The sequence below is a fragment of the Neophocaena asiaeorientalis genome, unplaced genomic scaffold (genome assembly GCF_003031525.2).
Source record: "Neophocaena asiaeorientalis asiaeorientalis breed wild unplaced genomic scaffold, Neophocaena_asiaeorientalis_V1.1 scaffold130, whole genome shotgun sequence".
Taxonomy (NCBI): domain Eukaryota; kingdom Metazoa; phylum Chordata; class Mammalia; order Artiodactyla; family Phocoenidae; genus Neophocaena; species Neophocaena asiaeorientalis.
In genome coordinates this window covers 7,662,332-7,680,692 of record NW_020173397.1, presented here as the reverse complement: position 1 = coordinate 7,680,692, position 18,361 = coordinate 7,662,332, and positions in this window count along the sequence as shown.

Sequence of the window (18,361 nt, the reverse complement as noted above, 5' to 3'; positions counted from 1 at the left end):
GTACAAATATGTTTATCAAAGCATTATTTACAATAATGAAAAACTAGAAACAATGTACCTGTTGAATAATAAGAGAATGGTTAACTGATTATACATAGCAGTTAAAAAAACGTAGCCAGTAAAATGAAAATTTTCAAATAGATATAATTAAATGGGAAATGCTATAATAGTAATTACAAACATGAACTCAATTATGCAAATTATATATAAAGAGGAAGTACATTAATATGTTGATGGATTATTTCTTTAAAGAGAAGCAAAGAACTAAAGATTACACTTCTTAAGTTTGTGTTGATTTGCACAGTTTGTTCACAATGTATTTCTAATGAGAAAGCAAAGACTTTTTGTTATTTTTATACCTTCTCATTTGAGATTCTCCTTAATTTGTGCAAGGGCTAGGTTTTCAATAGAGGATTTCTTAGTCAAAAAGTAGAGAAATCATTTTAACCACAAAATTATTTCAAAAGTTGGGCACTTCAGAGATCTCAATTTATAAATACTAAGTATGCTAATTACGAATTGCAACTTGTTAACACTTTGGTGGCTTAGTTATTTTTTTACTGCATGTATTTCATGGTAATATGATTACACAATGTCCTGGAATACGTGTTTCTTCTATTTCAGATTTGCCTTCCCTCTAATAAATGCAAATTCTATACATTATATATCCTTCTGAAATGTGAGTTCCAAAGATGGGAGGTGCCTTCTGGTAAAGTGGCAGATACCTTCTATAGAGAATGGAAGACATCACCATAGGGGCTGGAGCAAAGATTCCTCTCCCATTTGAAGAGTTTATAAAATGTTGGCTAAGAGAGAACTTGACTGAAGATGACGTAAGAATATTTTTAACAGTTGCTAGTCACGACTAGATGTATATATATTTTTAATATAAAAATCTCCAGGGTTATATAAGCGACTAGAGAAGATCCATTTGTAATTTGCAACGTTAACAATGGTAGTGGTGAAGGATGTCATGCCAATGTTTCCATGGCTGAGAGTCTTCTCTGGAATCAGACACACATGGTGTTCATTGAGGATTTCTTCTTTGGAGGTGGTTGGTTTAGGGACCTTGACAGTTTTGGAAAAAAAAAAAAAAAAAGAATATGCAGAATGTCCCATCTTACTGAAAGAAGGGATCTGGAGAAGAATTCACAAGGGGAACATTTGTTAAGCAAAACAAAAAAATGTCTTGAAGTTGGCGTTTACCAAAACCAACTTGGTAAATGAAAGATAACAATGAACATTTATTGAGCATCTTCTGTTTGCTCATTGTTTTGCCCGCCTCATCCCCTTATTGATAGTTTCTAAGCTGGGAAGCCTGGAAAAGATAAAAATAAAAATTGTCTCGCAATGACTTAGCATCATCTTCTATGCTTAGCGCCCAAATGGCTCAAGGAAGACAGCCTGGCTGACTTGTTTACGAGAGACAGGAATTGAGTTTGAGGAAGAAATCCCGGAAGCTGGGCTTCAGGTAAACTGGAGGGCTTGGCAAAGGAAGGCATGAGGCAATGTTTCCATTAGGAATGATTGGGGGCGGTGGGGGGGGAAAGAGGCTGGAAAGGAAATACCCATGGGCTCTTGCATTGCCAAGAAGAACATGACTCACCAACGAGAGATTTGTTATCTGAGCCTCTAAGTACCTTCTTGAAAAGTGATACTTTTCCTGAGGTGGACTGGACCCAGGAAGAATGAGATGTGGGAACCTGGATGGGTTCCATTCTGAGGGCGAGTGACAGGAGACTGCACTCTGCCACCAGTACCTTAGAAGCAAGGTATTGAGTTTCCCCCGGACTGTATTACAGATGTACAAGCCTGATGGGCAGTTGGAGCACAGAAGCCTGACCACCTCAAACTAGCAGATCTCTCTCACTGAGCCCTTACTCACTCCTGCAATCTGTCTTTTCTTCCTTCTCTTCCTCCTCCACATATTCTCCCACATGTCGAAATTCTGCTTTACTTTAAAGGTTAAGCCACAAATACAGTCTCCACTGAGGAATCTTCCCTGACCCTCTTCAGTAGGAACTAGTCGCTCCCTTCTTGTTGCTTTCATAGAACTTTGCTTATTCTTCTCTTTGTCAAATCACATCTTACGTTGGTATAGCATGTCTTCTACCGAAACAACTGGTACAGATGTAGGTCTCCTCTGCTGTTGTGAAACGTCTTTGAGGGCGGGAACCCAAGTCTTATCTTGTTGCCCCTAGACTATCATTCAATGCCTTGCCCAGATAAAAGATCAATAAGCATTTAATTTTGGAGTTGAATGGAAGAGGTTCATCTGTGTGATATACATTTATATAGCGAAGATGGTGAGAAGCAGCTAAGAGGTATAAGCAGGTGGGAGGGTGTAGGTGGATATGATGCTGTAGAGAGTAGATCTAGAGTAGTCAAAAAAAAAAGTCAGCTAGGGCTTCCCTGGTGATTGAGAATCCGCCTGCTGATGCAGGGGACACGGGTTCGTGCCCCGGTCCGGGAAGATCCCACATGCCGCGGAGCGGCTGGGCCCGTGAGCCATGGCCACTGAGCCTGCACGTCCGGAGCCTGTGCTTCGCAACGGGAGAGGCCACAACAGTGAGAGGCCCGCGTACCGCAAAAACAAAAAAAAAAGTCAGTTACGTCCTTTCCTCTTTCCTCTCAAATGAATCTGTGAGTTGATCTTAAGTTGGTAATGATACGTAAGTCAGTGAAAATTAAAGTGAGGGCAGCATGAAACTGCTGGAAGAACATTGGATTAAAACTCTGAACGTCTTCCCATCTGACTTTAAGAGGCCATTTAACTTCCATGCAACATAGTCTCCACCCCTTCAAAATGGAGACAAAGCACTTGCTGCCCTTTCCACTGGTCTGTTGTCAAGATCCATGAGGTCACTGTGAAAATGACTATAAGCTCTAAGGACTCCTTAGGATTGTTGGACCAGTATTATGGGCATCCCCTGGGAGCTGGTTGGAAATGCAGAATCTCAGGCCCGACCCGAGAACTCCTGAACCAGAATTTATAGTTTCGTAAGGTCTTCAGGCAATCTGCATGCATGTAAACAGTTTCAGAAGTACACCGCTAAAGGGCTATCAAACATAAGGTGCAATGGTTGTTTACAAGGTTCCTGTGTGTTGGGGAAAATAAACGTGGGCTCAGTCCTGAGGACTCAGCACTGGAAGGGTAATCAGACTGGAGAGTGAAAGGATGCTGACACCCATGTGTCCTACAAGTAAGGCAGGAAGCAAAGGTCCTATTCTGTTGCATTTAAACTGGTGGACGTGCCAGTCCTTCAGATACGTGTTGCTTTGATGCCACCTTTGCTTAGAACTTTTCCCTGTCCTTTTCCCTTATCAAAACTCATCTGTCCTGTGTTCCTTGTAAGAATCCTTGCCAAATAAACACCAGAAATAAAGTACTGACTCGGTGTTAATGGGTGCTAAGTTGGTACCTCGGACATTTATATCATGTTAGAGATCTTCCCAACACAGCACCTTCATCCCAAAGAGTTAAGAAGATGGTGAAAAATCTGGAGTGTCAAGCAGGACCCGAGGGACTCCATAAACAACACCATGTAGATAATCATGGCTATTAATTACCATAACTCTGCATATCCCAGAGTGGCAGGGCTATTGCGGGACCGTAGGGGTTGCATTCATCTGTGCACAGTAAGAAACTTGAGAAGAGTCTCGAAGGAGGGTGGAAATAGTAATGAGAGCTACCATATATTAAGCACCTGCTGTGTGCTGGACATCCTGCTGGCATTTTACCCTTGCAGATATCATTCCATTCGTACCACACTTGATAATTATGCCTACTTTATTAGCACAGCAGCTGAGGTTATGAGACTTGCCCAAGGTCACACAACTGAGAAGAATGCAAGAAACAGGGCTCTCCAAAGAAGTACCTGTGGATATCTTAAACTTAATGCCATAAAAACAGATGTAATAAAATTTAGGGGAACTTATTAGGACACACAAAACACTTTCTCCTGTTCCACATGAGATAATATGCGGAAGAGGGAAATTCTTGTTTTAGTTATTTCTGCATGACATAATATGTTATAGTGTAAGTCAAGACTTTTGATAGTAACTAGAATAGTCTTTAAACTCTGTCGTCGATTTTGTACTTGGAAAATAAAACCAAAAATACTCCCCACTTTAATTATACCTTCATTTTGTTTTTTTGCTGAATTGTAAACAGTTCTATGAAGACATGATGAGGGTTAACTGAATTTGACCTGGAAGGAAATCTCCACATGTTTACTGGTGCCCATAAAATCTATCTTCAAGGACAAACTATATATTCTTCCTTTATATTTTTTTAATCATAGATTCTAAAGAACAAATAATCTTGAAGATACTTTTGCGCTTACATGGTAAAGAAAGGATAGAGTATTAGTATACTCTTTCTATTAATTTTTTAAGAAAATCATAATTTTGTGCTCTTGTCTAGGGAAACAGTCACCTGCGATCAGGGCCCCCCTTTACCCCCCATACCAAAATCTGCAGATGCTCAAGTCCCTTACAGATAGAATAATATTTTTGATCCACATTTGGTTGAATCCGCAGATGCGGAACAAGTAAATACAGAGGGCTGTGTACATGTTCTACCAGATATGTAATACCACAATTTTAATTCCAGAAAAGTGGGACTTTGGAATGATATAATATTAATATATTTCATAATAACAGTCCTTGAAATTATCCTACTTCTTTTCTATAAGTTACAGTGTTAGGGGCTGAAACACGTTTGACGGTGTCAAAAAAAAATAGCCAGGCCACAACAACAAAACATCTTTTTGCAAATATGTAACATTAGTGCATCTGTTCTAAGGATGTCACGTAATTCTCTCTAGCTCTATGCTAAAAGGGAAGCAAAGAAGATTTAAATTTATAGAGCAAGCAGGAGGGTGTCAAAGCGTTAGGAGCATGGATTTGATGTCAGCCATGGCTTCAAGCGCAGCCTCTACCACTTCCTGTGGGGATTTCAACAGGTTACTTAACCCCTAATTCACATTTTGCTAATAAAATGATGACACAAGCAGTATGTGTATGATGTAGACAGGATTCTTAGGAGAATTGGATGACGTAATCCATGTCAAACTTTAGCATTGGATCTGGCCTACTGCAGTTAAGAGAAAGCTATTGTTATTGAAAGTCACAAATGTTACCTCTGATTATTTCCAAAAAAGAAAAGAAATTCTGACTTCAGTTATACATGGGAGCTCTGGATGAAACTGGGGTGAATAAGAATTGGAATTGTTGGAATTTGCTGTAGAACTTGGCCATCCCGACCCCTTCCTGGCTTCTGCCCAATTGGCAAGAACTGTGGTTTCGCAGTGGGTCCTGTGAGTCCTTAAGTATCAGAAGATGACAGTTGCGGCTCCTTAAGAAAGTGGAGTCTTGCTGGATATATTTATTTGTGTTTGTGCCAGGCCCTTTAAGATGCCCTAAAAGTGTGCCAAGAATTGGATTTTCAGCGTCCTACCAAATCTGGGAATTTGAAAACCAATGTCTAGAGCATGCTGGGAAATTTGATAACTAGACCAACATGCAGTGGATAATACTCCCCAAAGAGCAGCAAAACATCTTAGCTCAGGCTGTGGCTGATACTTCTGTTCTTAATTGAAATGTTTCTGCTTTAAAAGCTAGCGATGGTCTATGCTAGGGAATGATAGAGCGTTATGTGGGAAAACGATAAATTACACATGGACTTTTTCATCTTTTGATAATTATGGTTTCAATTTTATTGTTTATGTGTAACAATATGGATGAAATTGTGTCTTCTCAGCAGCTGGTTTGAGGATTTTTTTTAACTGAGGAAATGTGGCCTTTGCTGAGGAGTTAGTTATATTCCGCCAGCTGTGGGGAAGGAGAAAGTGTGGGGCTGGGACAGGTTTTTATGTACAGGAAGGAAGGATGGGAGGGAGGGAGGGAGGGAGGATGGAAGGGAGGGAGGGAGGGAGGATGGAAGGGAGGGAGGGAAGAAGGGAAGGAGGGAAGGGGGGAGTGAGGGAAGGAAGGGACTTTATATTTATAAGCATCAGATGCTGGACTGGAGACAAGGGCAAAGGGTAACAGATGAGAGAGAGGAAAACCCACTGGTTAGTTGGAAAACAGCCCTGATCCAAGAGAACGTCTAGTAGGGACCTTTCTGAGATAAACACCATGGGCTCCGAGAAAAAAGCGTTCTCTCTCTCACTTAAAACTTCCATAGAATTTACATTGCTCATCACAGCTCACAGTTTCAGATTCTTTTTGGAAAAGGAAGAAAGGAGCTGAGGCTGCTTCAAACTAGGCGTGAGGAAAAAGCAGCGCCTGCATGGGAGGAGACCAACATATGGTACACACAAGTGGCACATGCTAATTTTGGAAAAGTGAGACAATCTGGGTGAGCACAAGGAAGGAAAGAAGCCATCCAGATTTATGCCACCCCAAGATAGCTTTTGCTAATGTGCCGATGCCTGCTGGGCCTTCTTCTACATTATTGTACACAGTTGTGTTGTTCCATTACACTCTTCTTTAAAAAGAAAGCAGGATCCATGTAGTACACACTGCTTTATAACTTTTTTCATTGGTTTAATCACACGCTGGGGCCATCTCTCTATGTGTAAGTTGTCATCGGTAGAGGCTATGTAGAATATTGATACTAGAAGTACTGATTCCCTGGATTTTGCTATTATAATTACTGGTCTGATACATATCGTGACAGCTCAATCTTGCAGACTTACCTGGTTATTTCCTTCAGATACATTTTCCCTCCTCCCTTTTTTCCTCCCTATTACCCTTTGTCAACAAACAGGTGCTGTCTTAGTTAGCTTGGGATGCTGTAACAAAATATAGTGTGGACTGGGTGGCTTAAACAACAGACATTTATTCCAAAGTTCTGGAGACTGGGAAGTCCAAAATCAAGATGATGGCAGATTCACTTTTGGGGGAGAGCGCTCTTCCAGATTTGCAGATAACCACCTTCTATGTCCTTACATGGCAGAGAGAGAGAGAGAGAGAGAGAGAGAGAGAGAGAGATAGAGGGAGAGAGGGAGGGAGGGAGGGAGGGAGGGAGAGGGAGAGAGAGAAAAAAAGCTGCCTCTCCTCTCCTTATCAGGACACTAATACCATCATGGGGGTCCCACTTTCATGACCTCATCAAACTTAATCAACTCCCAGAGGACTCACCTCCAAATACCATCACACTGCAGGGAGGGGTAGAGTTTTAACGTATGAATTTTGGGAGGGACACGAAACATTCAGTCCATAGCAGTTGCTGAATGCTTCCTCAGTGTTGGGGGCCCTGGGTGAAGTTCTGGAGATACCGATCTGTTAACCTTCACTTGAAAGACACAGGCATTAATCAAACAGCCCTGAAGAAAAAATACTAAATAGCTACTGAAACAAGTGTCATACCAAGGAGATTTATGGTCCCATGGGGACCTAGAGTGAGGATTTGACTAATTTAGGGAAGTCACGGAAGACTTCTTTGAAGAGGTAACACTTGAGCTGGGATGTGAAGGATGAATGGGGGAATTAATTAGTGCAAGAGAGAAGGAAAGAGGATCACAGGGAAAAGCAAGAGCAGATGCAGAGGCTTGAGGGCAGGAAGGAATATGCTAGAACAAAGGACTAAATGAAGATCAATATTATGAAAGTAGACTTACCCAGGAAGTAGCAAGGAACTGCTACTGGCAAAGAATATAGTATGTCCAAGCCTTATTTTAAGTAACGTTACCCTTAAGATATGTAGTATCACATTTAATTGTATTGTTTTAAATACTCCACTGAGTGTCAAACTACCCCAGTGAGAAAATTTAAATAAGAATCTATTGGATGTTGGATATGGTGTTGAGAAGGCTGAGTAAACCTAAGCGAACCTGAAAACAATCATTTAAGAAACACCACCTTCATTGTGTTAGAGGCCACATTTAACAGCCCACACTTAAAAGCTCACACTTAAAAGCCCACACTTAAAAGTTCATCTGAGATGGGCTTAGAGAAGACACATATATCACCAGTGCACAAATCAGGAGAACGCCTAGATGGCCTCAGCCACACTTGGCAGGCTCCATCAAAGGACAATTTCCCCAGTCACTAATCCTGGGCCCTGTCTTTTCTCAGCTAGCAAAATATGCTATCTACAGAGCAAAACAATGTGGACCCAAGGCAAGAAGGCTATCATTCCAGCTGATAGAACTCCATGATATTCTTGGACAAGGTACAGAATTAGAACATAATTTCATGAAAATGTCCATGCTTTTTGATATGTCTATTTGTTGACAACACGCGTGAGGCCTGTAAGGAAAATACTGGTTATTACTCAAATGTAATATTTGGTAATCACTTCAGATTCACTTGCGCCCTCATCTGGGTACCTATGTGTCAGGTGCAATCAACAAGACCATGCCAGTGGCCCTCTTTGTCTTACGCTCGTTTTGGTGTAACACAAGGCTATCAGGTTACTTGCCTCACTTTTAGTTCCGTGATTTTTCACAGGAACAGTGAAAACTAAAAAAATTAAAAAAAAAGAAGAAAAGCAAGGTTTGAAAGCCACCACTTCTTTTATTCCCTTTCCCAATCTTTTATCCAATATGTAATCTGGTCTTATTTTCACACTGATGAAAATTAAGACCATATTGCACAACTAATGTCTTAGTTTCACAGGGAAGCTCAGAAAATTTGATCCATTTTAGTTATAAATGATTAAGTTCATTTTAAAGTTATAAGCGATTAAGTTCATTTTAAAGTCTGTTCTTTTCTTAAAATGTTCCCTTACTCTATGCTAGAAGTGTAACTTTTCTTTGCAGAAGCTTTTCGGGCTTTTTCTTTCTCTTTGTTAGTGGTCTAGAAGGACCCCAGTTTAAAGCTCTTTATCTATGCTTTCAGAAAGACCAAGCCGGCAGCAGTCAAAAGTAAAGGGGCTTAGTTATAAAGCAAGTTTCTTCATTTAAAAAACAATTGATTTAATTGCCAAAGAACTGAAGGGAAAACAAAGAAAATGGATGGCTGGGAAAACAAAGAAAATGGATTGCTAGGAAAACTCTCCAGTCAAACCACTGCACTCAGTGAAAATTACCACAGTGCTGCCCCCTTATCCACTGGAGATATTTTCCAAGACCCCTCCCCACTGGCAGTGGATGCCTGAAACCAGGAGCAGTCCCAAATTCTACATATACCACCTTTTTCTCCTATACGTACATACCTATGATCAAGCTTAATTATAAATTAGGCACAGTAAGAGATTAACAACGACAACTAATAATAAAAATTGAACAATTATAACAGTATACTGTAAGAAAAGTTACGTGAACACAATCTCTTCCTCTCAAAATATCTTATTGTACAAAATTAATGTCTTTTCCACCTTAACTAAGCCCTTGTGATGCACTGTGGCCGTAACTTTCGCAGTTTGAGATGCAACAGCAAAGCTAGCATGAGTTTACTTTGCCTCCTTCACAATTTCATGGATAGAAGATGCACCTTACCCTAGATCTAAACAACCTCAGCAGACGATTTTTTTTCTTTCCTTATTAAGTCGAGAACTCTCACCTTTTCACTTCAAGGAAGCACTTCAAAGCTTCTCCTTGGCACACCGGACTGGTCAGCGTCACCACTCTTATGTTTTGGGGGTCATTATTAAGTAAAATAAGGGTCACTTGAACACAAGCGCCGCGATACCCTGACAGCGGATCTGATAACCCAGATGGCTACTAAGTGGCTAACACGCCGGATATGCTGGACAAAGGGATGATTCCCATTCCGGGTGGAACCAAGTGGGACGGCAGGAGATTTCATCACGCTACTCAGAAACGTGCACAATTTAAAACGTATCAATTGTTTATTTCCAGAATTTTCCATTTAATATTTTCAGACCACAGTTGACTGCAGGTAAATGAAACTGTGGGAAGTGAAACTTCGGATAAGGGGGGACTACAGTAAGGGCAATAGAGGAAAACAGTGTGCTCCATTGAATCCCTCTTCTTGTGTTCCTGAATTGTCCTTTTCAAGTATATAGTCAGTGTGCCAAATATTGGCTCTATGTAGGCCAACCATTACATACAGCCTGGCGCCAAATTTTTGTTTTTTGTTTTTTTTGCGGTACGCGGGCCTCTCACTGTTGTGGCCTCTCCCGCTGTGGAGCACAGGCTCCGGACGCGCAGGCTCAGCGGCCATGGCTCACGGGCTCAGCAGCCATGGCTCACGGGCTGGCACCAAATTTTTAACAGTTGTTTAATACAACACAGCTAACTGGTTCTGTGTAATTGGAATATGTGGATATGATTTCGAAAAATCTCCAACAAATACAGTTTCATGGAAGCTCGATCCACCCAAGGGTTTCTTTTGAGCTCTTAAATGCTACTTGAATCATTTTTTAGCAACTGAAGTTTCTATTCATCCTCTCTTTATAACACTGTCTTTTCTACTTAGAGGAAACCTGATCTTTTTCTCTCAAATCCGTTTTCAAGATGAACAAAATGAGATTTCTCTCTCAAAATGTGCCAAGCTTTGTTGGGAATAAAAACAAAAGGAGAAAGAAAAATAAATAAATACAGCAACAATTATTCAAAGCATGATAAACGATGATACAAGAAGCAAACTGTAAGTGTGTCAGAGGCGTTGGGGGTGGCACACCACCAGGGTAGCTCTGACGTGTCACAGAGAATTGGGGTTCATCAATAATTTCACCCCACAAATACATGATCTCCTATCTTGTTCTGGAAAGTGTGATTATGAGGCCACACCAAGAGGATACTCTACCACTAAGAGCTGCTTTATGTAAATTTCTTTTTCTTTTTCTTTTTCTAGTTTAGTGGCAAGTAAAGCAGGTAGGATAAGGAAATTTGGGTTTTTGTCCCAGCTCTGCCATTAACTTGTATTTCAGTCAGCTACTCTCTTAATTACGCTGCAAAACAAAACGTCCCAAATCTCAGTGGCACACAACATAAATATTTATTGCTTGCTCGCTGGACTGTCAGTTGGCATGTACTGCTCTGCTTCTGGCTGTGAGTCTATGGGTCATTACCAATCTACTCCAGGCTGCCAATCAAGGTCAGGCCTACTTCAAGGGTCTCTCACGCCTGGGTCAGACTGAAGGGGCAGTGGCTACCTGGGGCATATTGTTCTCATGGAGGAGGTCAGAGGGCAAACGGAAACATGTAATTCCTCTGAAGACCTATGAGTGCAACTGGTACACTGTCACGTCCACCCTCAGGGACCTTCCTTCCTTATCCGGCCAAATGAAGTCAGCTGACCAAACCTAAGGTCAAAGAAGGGGGGCAGGGATGAGGGAAGAATCCTCCCCCGCTTGGAGGGGAGTGAGGAGTGGACATTGGCTGCACAGTCATAGAATTTGCCATAACCGAATTTCAAGTAACAACAGTGTTTTCTGTTTTCTAAATTTGTAAATAAGGCTTTGGATCACATAGGCAGAGAGAAATCTCTCCTGCCAAAGATCAAGTCAGGTGACGAGGGTTATTACCTACCCTTTTTGAAAGTCAAAATTAAATAAACTTAATGAGTTCCATAAAAATCATTATTTAGGTTGAGTGTATTTAAGCGTCCGAAGATCAATGAGAAAGTTGCCTTTGCTTCTTAGCCTCTTGAATTTTTCTATTCCAGCCTCTCGGAGAAGAAGACACATTCAGACAAGTAAACAAAGCTAGCCAGGTTGCATATGGCAACCTGCCACCTCCACCCCAGGGGTTTTGTTACTGGGTTAAATCAGGGTTTAAAAACTATGGCCTGTAGGCCAAATCTGGCCCACTGCCTGTTTCTGTACAGCCTGTGACCTATGGATGGTCATTTTTATATTTATAAATGGTTGTAAAAAAACAAAAGAAAATAATATTTTATAGCTGTGAAAATATACGAAATTCAAATTTCAGTGGCCACAAGAAAGCTTTATTGGAACATAGCCACGCCCCTCCGTTTGCATATTATATCTGACGGCTTTTGGTGCTATAGCGGCAGAGCCAAGTGGTTGCCATGGAGAACACATGGCCTGGAAAGCTGGAAATATTTGCTATATCTTTACTGGCCTACTACAAGAAACATTTGCCAACCTCTGGACTAAGTGATTCTACTCAAATACAAAATACCATAATTCTATATGGTTCTCAAACAGTTTGAAGCCTAGTCTTAAACAGGTTTGAAGCCTGACAGTTCTGTACCATGAAACAGAGAGGTGAGCCCAAGATCTGATGAGTCCATTTCTACCCTTGAGTGTACGTCACTTTGAGAAAGCAGGAAACCCAGATGTAGTGGTTCCTGGCTCTCCCCTAATACGCTCCACAGACTGCAACTGAGAGTCACTATTTTCTGTAATGATGGAAGCAATACCACCCCTCTGCTGCTTAGGTAAAATTCCACATTCCTCCCCCTAGGTGTATCTTAGAACTGGCCAGAGGTAAATATTCAGCTACTCAAGGACTTATTGCACACGCGTCCACGTCATCTCGATTTATGTTTCATATTGCACTTTGAGTAACGCCATACACAGCCCCTCCGTTAACAATGATTTACATTTCACGGTGGCTTACGCAACAGTCTGATTTCTGCCCATTGCTTTTCACACACATTTTTTTTTAAACCTTCATAAGCTTAGATACTGATTGAACTTTTGTTTCATAAAAACAAATGTCATCTCACAAGGGGAGATGGCTCTTGTTACAAACACAAGCGTGTAAGACTGTAAAGCTTAATGAAATTCACAACCAAACGTTATAATGAAATGGTCTCAGGACAGCAACAATCTAATCAGCCTCCAGTGAGTCACAGATGATTGGCTGGAATCACACACAGGTGACTGAGTTGCCTCACAACACACAGGGGACGAGGGGACATACGTTTCATGACCCAACTCTGCGTGCCCTGTCGCGCTTTATTGTTTGCATATTTCTGTCCAAACCTGTCCCGGCAATGTAGCCGCACAGAAATTATAGTCTGCAAACCGCCCTCATCAGGAGAAGTGAACAAATATTTCACCTCCTTGAGATAGGACCAGTTCCTTTCGGAACAGCACCCAGATGAAACTCAGGCTTTGGGGGCCCTGGCTGAGGCTTGCAGCTCTGAAAAGGAGCACAAAGGGGTAACTTCCCCCTCCTCCCTATTTGTTCTGAAGCCTTCTTTTGATAATTCTGTGGAGGAACAGAAAATATGTTCTTACAACTTGTCCTACATGCTTTACGGAGTTGAACAGAATCACTGAGAAAGTTGACACGACTTTGAGTTAATGCAGTATAAATATCTGAGCATCTTGGAGGAGTAGCAGTACGGAGACAGCTTTCCAAACTTCCACTCCAAAATTAAACCGTGAGCTTTATCACGAAACTTGGTAGGTGCTGGGAGGTCACTGCAATTACTCAGGGAACCATTTGCTGCACTTGGCTGTCTGCTGGAGCTGAGTAAGGCAGGAGGGTAGCACGAGTACATTTTAAGAAAGATAACGCCAGCCTTGTCATGGCACTGACTGACGCTAACGAGGGAAAATGTACGGGATCATCTAGCTACGTGAGGCTACTGGTGACTTAGAAAAACATCTCTCCAATTTGAAAAGAAATGAGTACACAGTATTTCATTATTTTGAGAACAAAGCAAATACCTCCATTTTGGGAATCACACTAGCCTTGGCACCATCACTACCAGCGACTACTTCCAAGGGTATCTGCGGTCCTTTTTTGACGGCATTTAGGTAGCAGACTGGTCAAGGGCAGACTCTGAAGCCACACCACCAGGGACTGAGTCCTGGTCTGCCATGTATAAGCTCTGTGACTTTCAGCAACTGAGTCAGTATCTCTGTGCCTCTGTCACCCTACCAGAAAGACCAGGATAATAATAATAGTAGCTGGCGATTGCATTGATGCTATGAGTTAATCCATGAGAAGAGCACAGCGCCTGGCACATAGTCAGTCCTTCACTGATATCAGTTATTATTAATTATTTGGTATATATGTTCATACATCCACACAGGACACTACAATCAGTTATTTACAAAGAAAGATGCAGGAGAACTAACATTTATTGCATACCATGGGCTAGGTCTTAGCTGACTGCTCTCTATTTATTATCTTATTTAATTCTTCTAATAATCTTAGAGTGGAAGATACTATCTCCACGAATGAGAAAAAAAAAAATCCCCAAAGGCAAACAAATCAGAAAGTGCTCATCAGCTATGGTAGAGCTAGGGTCAGCAGATGGCTTATAAATCTACACCTGGTTAAAGAGCTGGGACTTCGGATTTAATTGCTGCCTCTATCTCTTACTAACTGTGATCTTTTTAACCTCTTTAAATCTCATTTTTCTCCCTGCAAACAGTACCCAATAACAGAAACTACTTCACGGGTACAGCAGAAACTTTAAATGATATATTAATACCTACGAATGTTTAGCGCAGTACTCAGTAGTTGAAAGATAGTGAACAGTAGCCATCAGTCATTATAACATAAGATCCGTGTGTCCCCATGGCTCTCTGTTGCCCCCTTCACAACATTTATTGTGTTGTTAACCCACCCATCACCACTGTCAAAGAGTGAGCTGTGTGCTAGTGGTTTCTTCCCCCCTCTGTGGATCACCGTGTGTCTTTTGCTTCTGGGACAAAGATTTTGGCACACCTCTGGTCATCAGTAAATACAATAAAGAGTTGTTGAATGGCTAAACAGATCCATTTTTATATTTAAGTCATCCATTCTTGCGTTTTCACTGCAAGTATAAAAAGAAGATACTACACGTACAGTGGAATATTATTCATCCTTAAAAAAGAAGGAAATCCTGCCACATGAGACAACAGGGATGACCTGGGGGACACAATGCTAAGCCAGTCACGGAAGGACAAGTACTGCATGATACCACGTACATGAGGTATCTAACATAGTCAAGTGCAGGAGCAGAGAGTAGAAAGGTGGTTTTCACGGGGAAGTGGGGAGTGGCTCTTCAATGGGTATAAAGTTTTAGTCACGCAAGGTGGTCAAGTTCTAGAGATCCACTGTACAACACTGTGCCTATAGTTAATAGTTATCGTGTACACTTAAAAAAGTTTGTTAGGAGGGTGGATCTCATGTATTCTTAACACAATATTGAGAGAGAGAACATTAGAACTGAAATTCTTCAAAGAGTTCCCATCTTAATTTCAAGGGAACTTTGCCCAAGAAACCTGTTCTGATTTTTCTTTTAATTTGGCGTGAAGAAACTGATATCTTATGAATGACCCTGATGGGCCCTTTTGTTCTTTAAAGAAAGAGAAAGAGCAACGGAAACAAGAAGTGATCATGGCCGCCTGGGACTTGAAAGATGCTGCTCAGTGATATGGCACCATCACCATCAAACTGCTACCAACTTTAGCTCTTTCTCTGTGCAGCAAACTGTACCAAGACCTTTTAAATGACATCTTATTCAGCCTTCCCATCAAATCGATGAATGCAAATTTTCAGTCCTATTTTCTCAGTGAAAAAAGGTAGATGTCCAGAGAAGTTAAGTGACTTGCCCAAGGTCACACAGCGGCCATGTGTCAGATCCAGGGCTGAAACATGGCTCAATCTGACCCCAGAGCCACACCCTTGCTGTCTCCCTTTATTCATCTAGCCTGTCAATATTCATCAAGTATCTACCATTAAGTGAGTAAATATTTTTTAAGAGTTTAGAAGAGTGTCAGATACAAAATAAGTGCTGTGTGTGTCTGACAAAAATAAATAAATTCTTGGCTTGAATGGAATCGATCAGTGAACAAAGCACACTACCATCCCTGCTCTTGTGAAGCTTACAAGAGGGGACATATAACAGAGGGGACACATGATAAACAACGTGTATAGTTAACAAGTAGTAGAGTCGGGCAGAAGGTCATAAATGCATGGAAAAATAGATAAAGGCAACAAAGATGGGGCAGGAATATTCATAGGGGTGGTAGGTTGCATTGCAACGTGGTGGTCAGGGCAGGACTTACAGAGAAGATAAACTCTGAGTGAAAAGTGGTGGCTCTCTCAGGGAAGGGGACTCCTGACAGGGGGCAGCCAGAGCAAGGGGCCGAGGGTGACTGAGGTACAGCTCAGCACACAGGTCACGTGTCGGGACTGGAGTGACCAAGGGCCAGAGAGGCAGAAAGGGATGTCGCAGAGGTGATGGGGTGAGGGGTGGTGGTATGCTGTGTAGGGTATCCTCTCAAGCTGCTGGAGTAGGACCCCACACCCTGACTCGTAGAGGCTGGTCCGTTATTTGGAATTCCTGCCTGCGGACATGTAGAAGGTCTGAGCAACTCCTTCCAATGCTGACATTTTGGGATCGAGAGAGTTAAGATAGAATATTCAGGAGCCAGCTGGTCAGCAGGGTCTGCTCGTTCCATGAACATTAGATCATGCAAAGGGCAAGGGTGACTTGAGTGACTGCAAACCTATAACATCTGTCAGCCATGCACAGATAAAGGGGCCACGAATAATTTTTAAAAAAATGAGTATGTGGGCTTCCCTGGTGGCACAGTGGTTAAGAATCCACCTGCCAATGCAGGTAACACAGGTTCGAGCCCTGGTCCAGGAAGATCCCACATGCCGTGGAGCAACTAAGCCCGTGCGCCACAACTACTGAGCCTGCACTCTAGAGCCCGCGAGCCACAACTACTGAGCCCGCAAGCCTAGAGCCCGTGCTCCGCAACAAGAGAAGCCCCCGCAATGAGAAGCCCACACACCGCAACCAAGAGTAGCCCCCGCTCGCCGCAAGTAGCGAAAGCCCGCGCGCAGCAACGAAGACCCAATGCAGCAAAAAAAAAATAAATAAATAATAAATAGATTAAAAAAAAAATGAGTATGCAACTGAGGAATGGGCACTCTGGGGAGAATAAAGGACTGAGCAACCACAAGAAATCTAAAGGTGTTTGTACATATATATGCATATGTGTGTACATGCATGTGCATCTGTGTATGAATCTATGTACATATATTTATATATGTGTGTATATGTATTTAATTCAATTAAATCACTATGTAAGAACTGCCTACCATGTTCAAGTCACAGTGAAGAAGTTACGAGATTCTTATGACCTGGAGTGAATTTTCAGGCACCTTGAAATACTGGAAAGAGCACTGATATTTAGAAGTCAAGAGCAGAGCCTGGCAGACTTTCTCTGTGAAGGGCCAGAGAGTAAATATTTTAGGCTTTGTGGGTCACAGAATCTGTGCTGTAACTACTCAACTCTGCTACTGAAAGCCTTGGAGACATCATGTAAACAAATGGGCGTGGCTGTGTCCCAATTAAACTTTATTTACACACACAGGGATTTGGCTCATGGGCAGTAATTTGCCATCTCCTCAACTAGAGACTTGTATTTCTATTAGATCTGCACAAGTAGCTATCTACTGAGTGTCCCTACTCACCGCCAGGACCATGCTAGGCGCTTCTCCTACTGATCCTAACGTAACTATTATAGCATATGTATTATTATCCCTATTTTGCAGATGAAGGAATAGAGGCTCTGCTCAGAGAGGGTAAGCAAATTGCTTAGGGTCACACAGTGATTACGTTGTAAAACTGAGCAGCAAATTGTGGAACACAATTCCATATGGCATGTTCTTTCTAACACAACATGCTGACGCTCACAGAGGAGAAAAGCAGAAAATAAGCTGATATTTATCCCTTTGTCCAAAGTATGAAAAACCAAATGGAATTAAACTGAGATTTTAGTCACCATATATCCTTGCATTTACAATGTCCATTTCAGCCTTGGAGAAAGAAAAAAAAAAAAAAGACACATTTCCACTTTGCCTTCTTTGGCATGTATGTAGATTTCTCTCCAGAGATTTCAAAGCTGCCAGACCCTCAGGTTCTGCATTTCTCTTGGAAACAATCTGTGCTTTATGAATGATGGTGGGGCTTTTAGGCTGTGGGGAATAAATTAATGCCCCCCTCTTGTTCTGTTTGGTGGGTTGGCAAACTCAAGGATGAAGTGAGCAGAGTGAAATGCAAAAATACTTTTTGAGTCATGTGCAAACTTAGAAGCGGTACAGAAATAAGGCCCCACCACCCTGTGACCCTCCATGCCCTCTTCCCATGGGGGCTCCGACCAGCTCAGCCTTCGCTCCTCAAGGAGAAATGCCAACCTCAGTCCTGGCTCAAGGGCCTTGTACCTGCCCCCTTTGCCTGGAATGCTCTGCCCCTGGATTCTCACAGGCCTGGTGCCTCGTTATGCAGGTCTGAACTCAGTCCTCCTGTTTTTTACAGGAACTCCTCCTAGGAATTCCTGGTCTAAATTTCCCAAGTGCAGGTCTTTCTCTATCACACTAAGCTCTGCTCATGTTCGGCATCAAACACTTCCTATCTTGTTCATTTATTCATTTACTTTTTATCTTTTCTTTCCTCTGATTAGCTCTTGCGCTCCATGGAAGCAAAGAACTTGTCTATTTTTTTTTTTTTTTTTTTT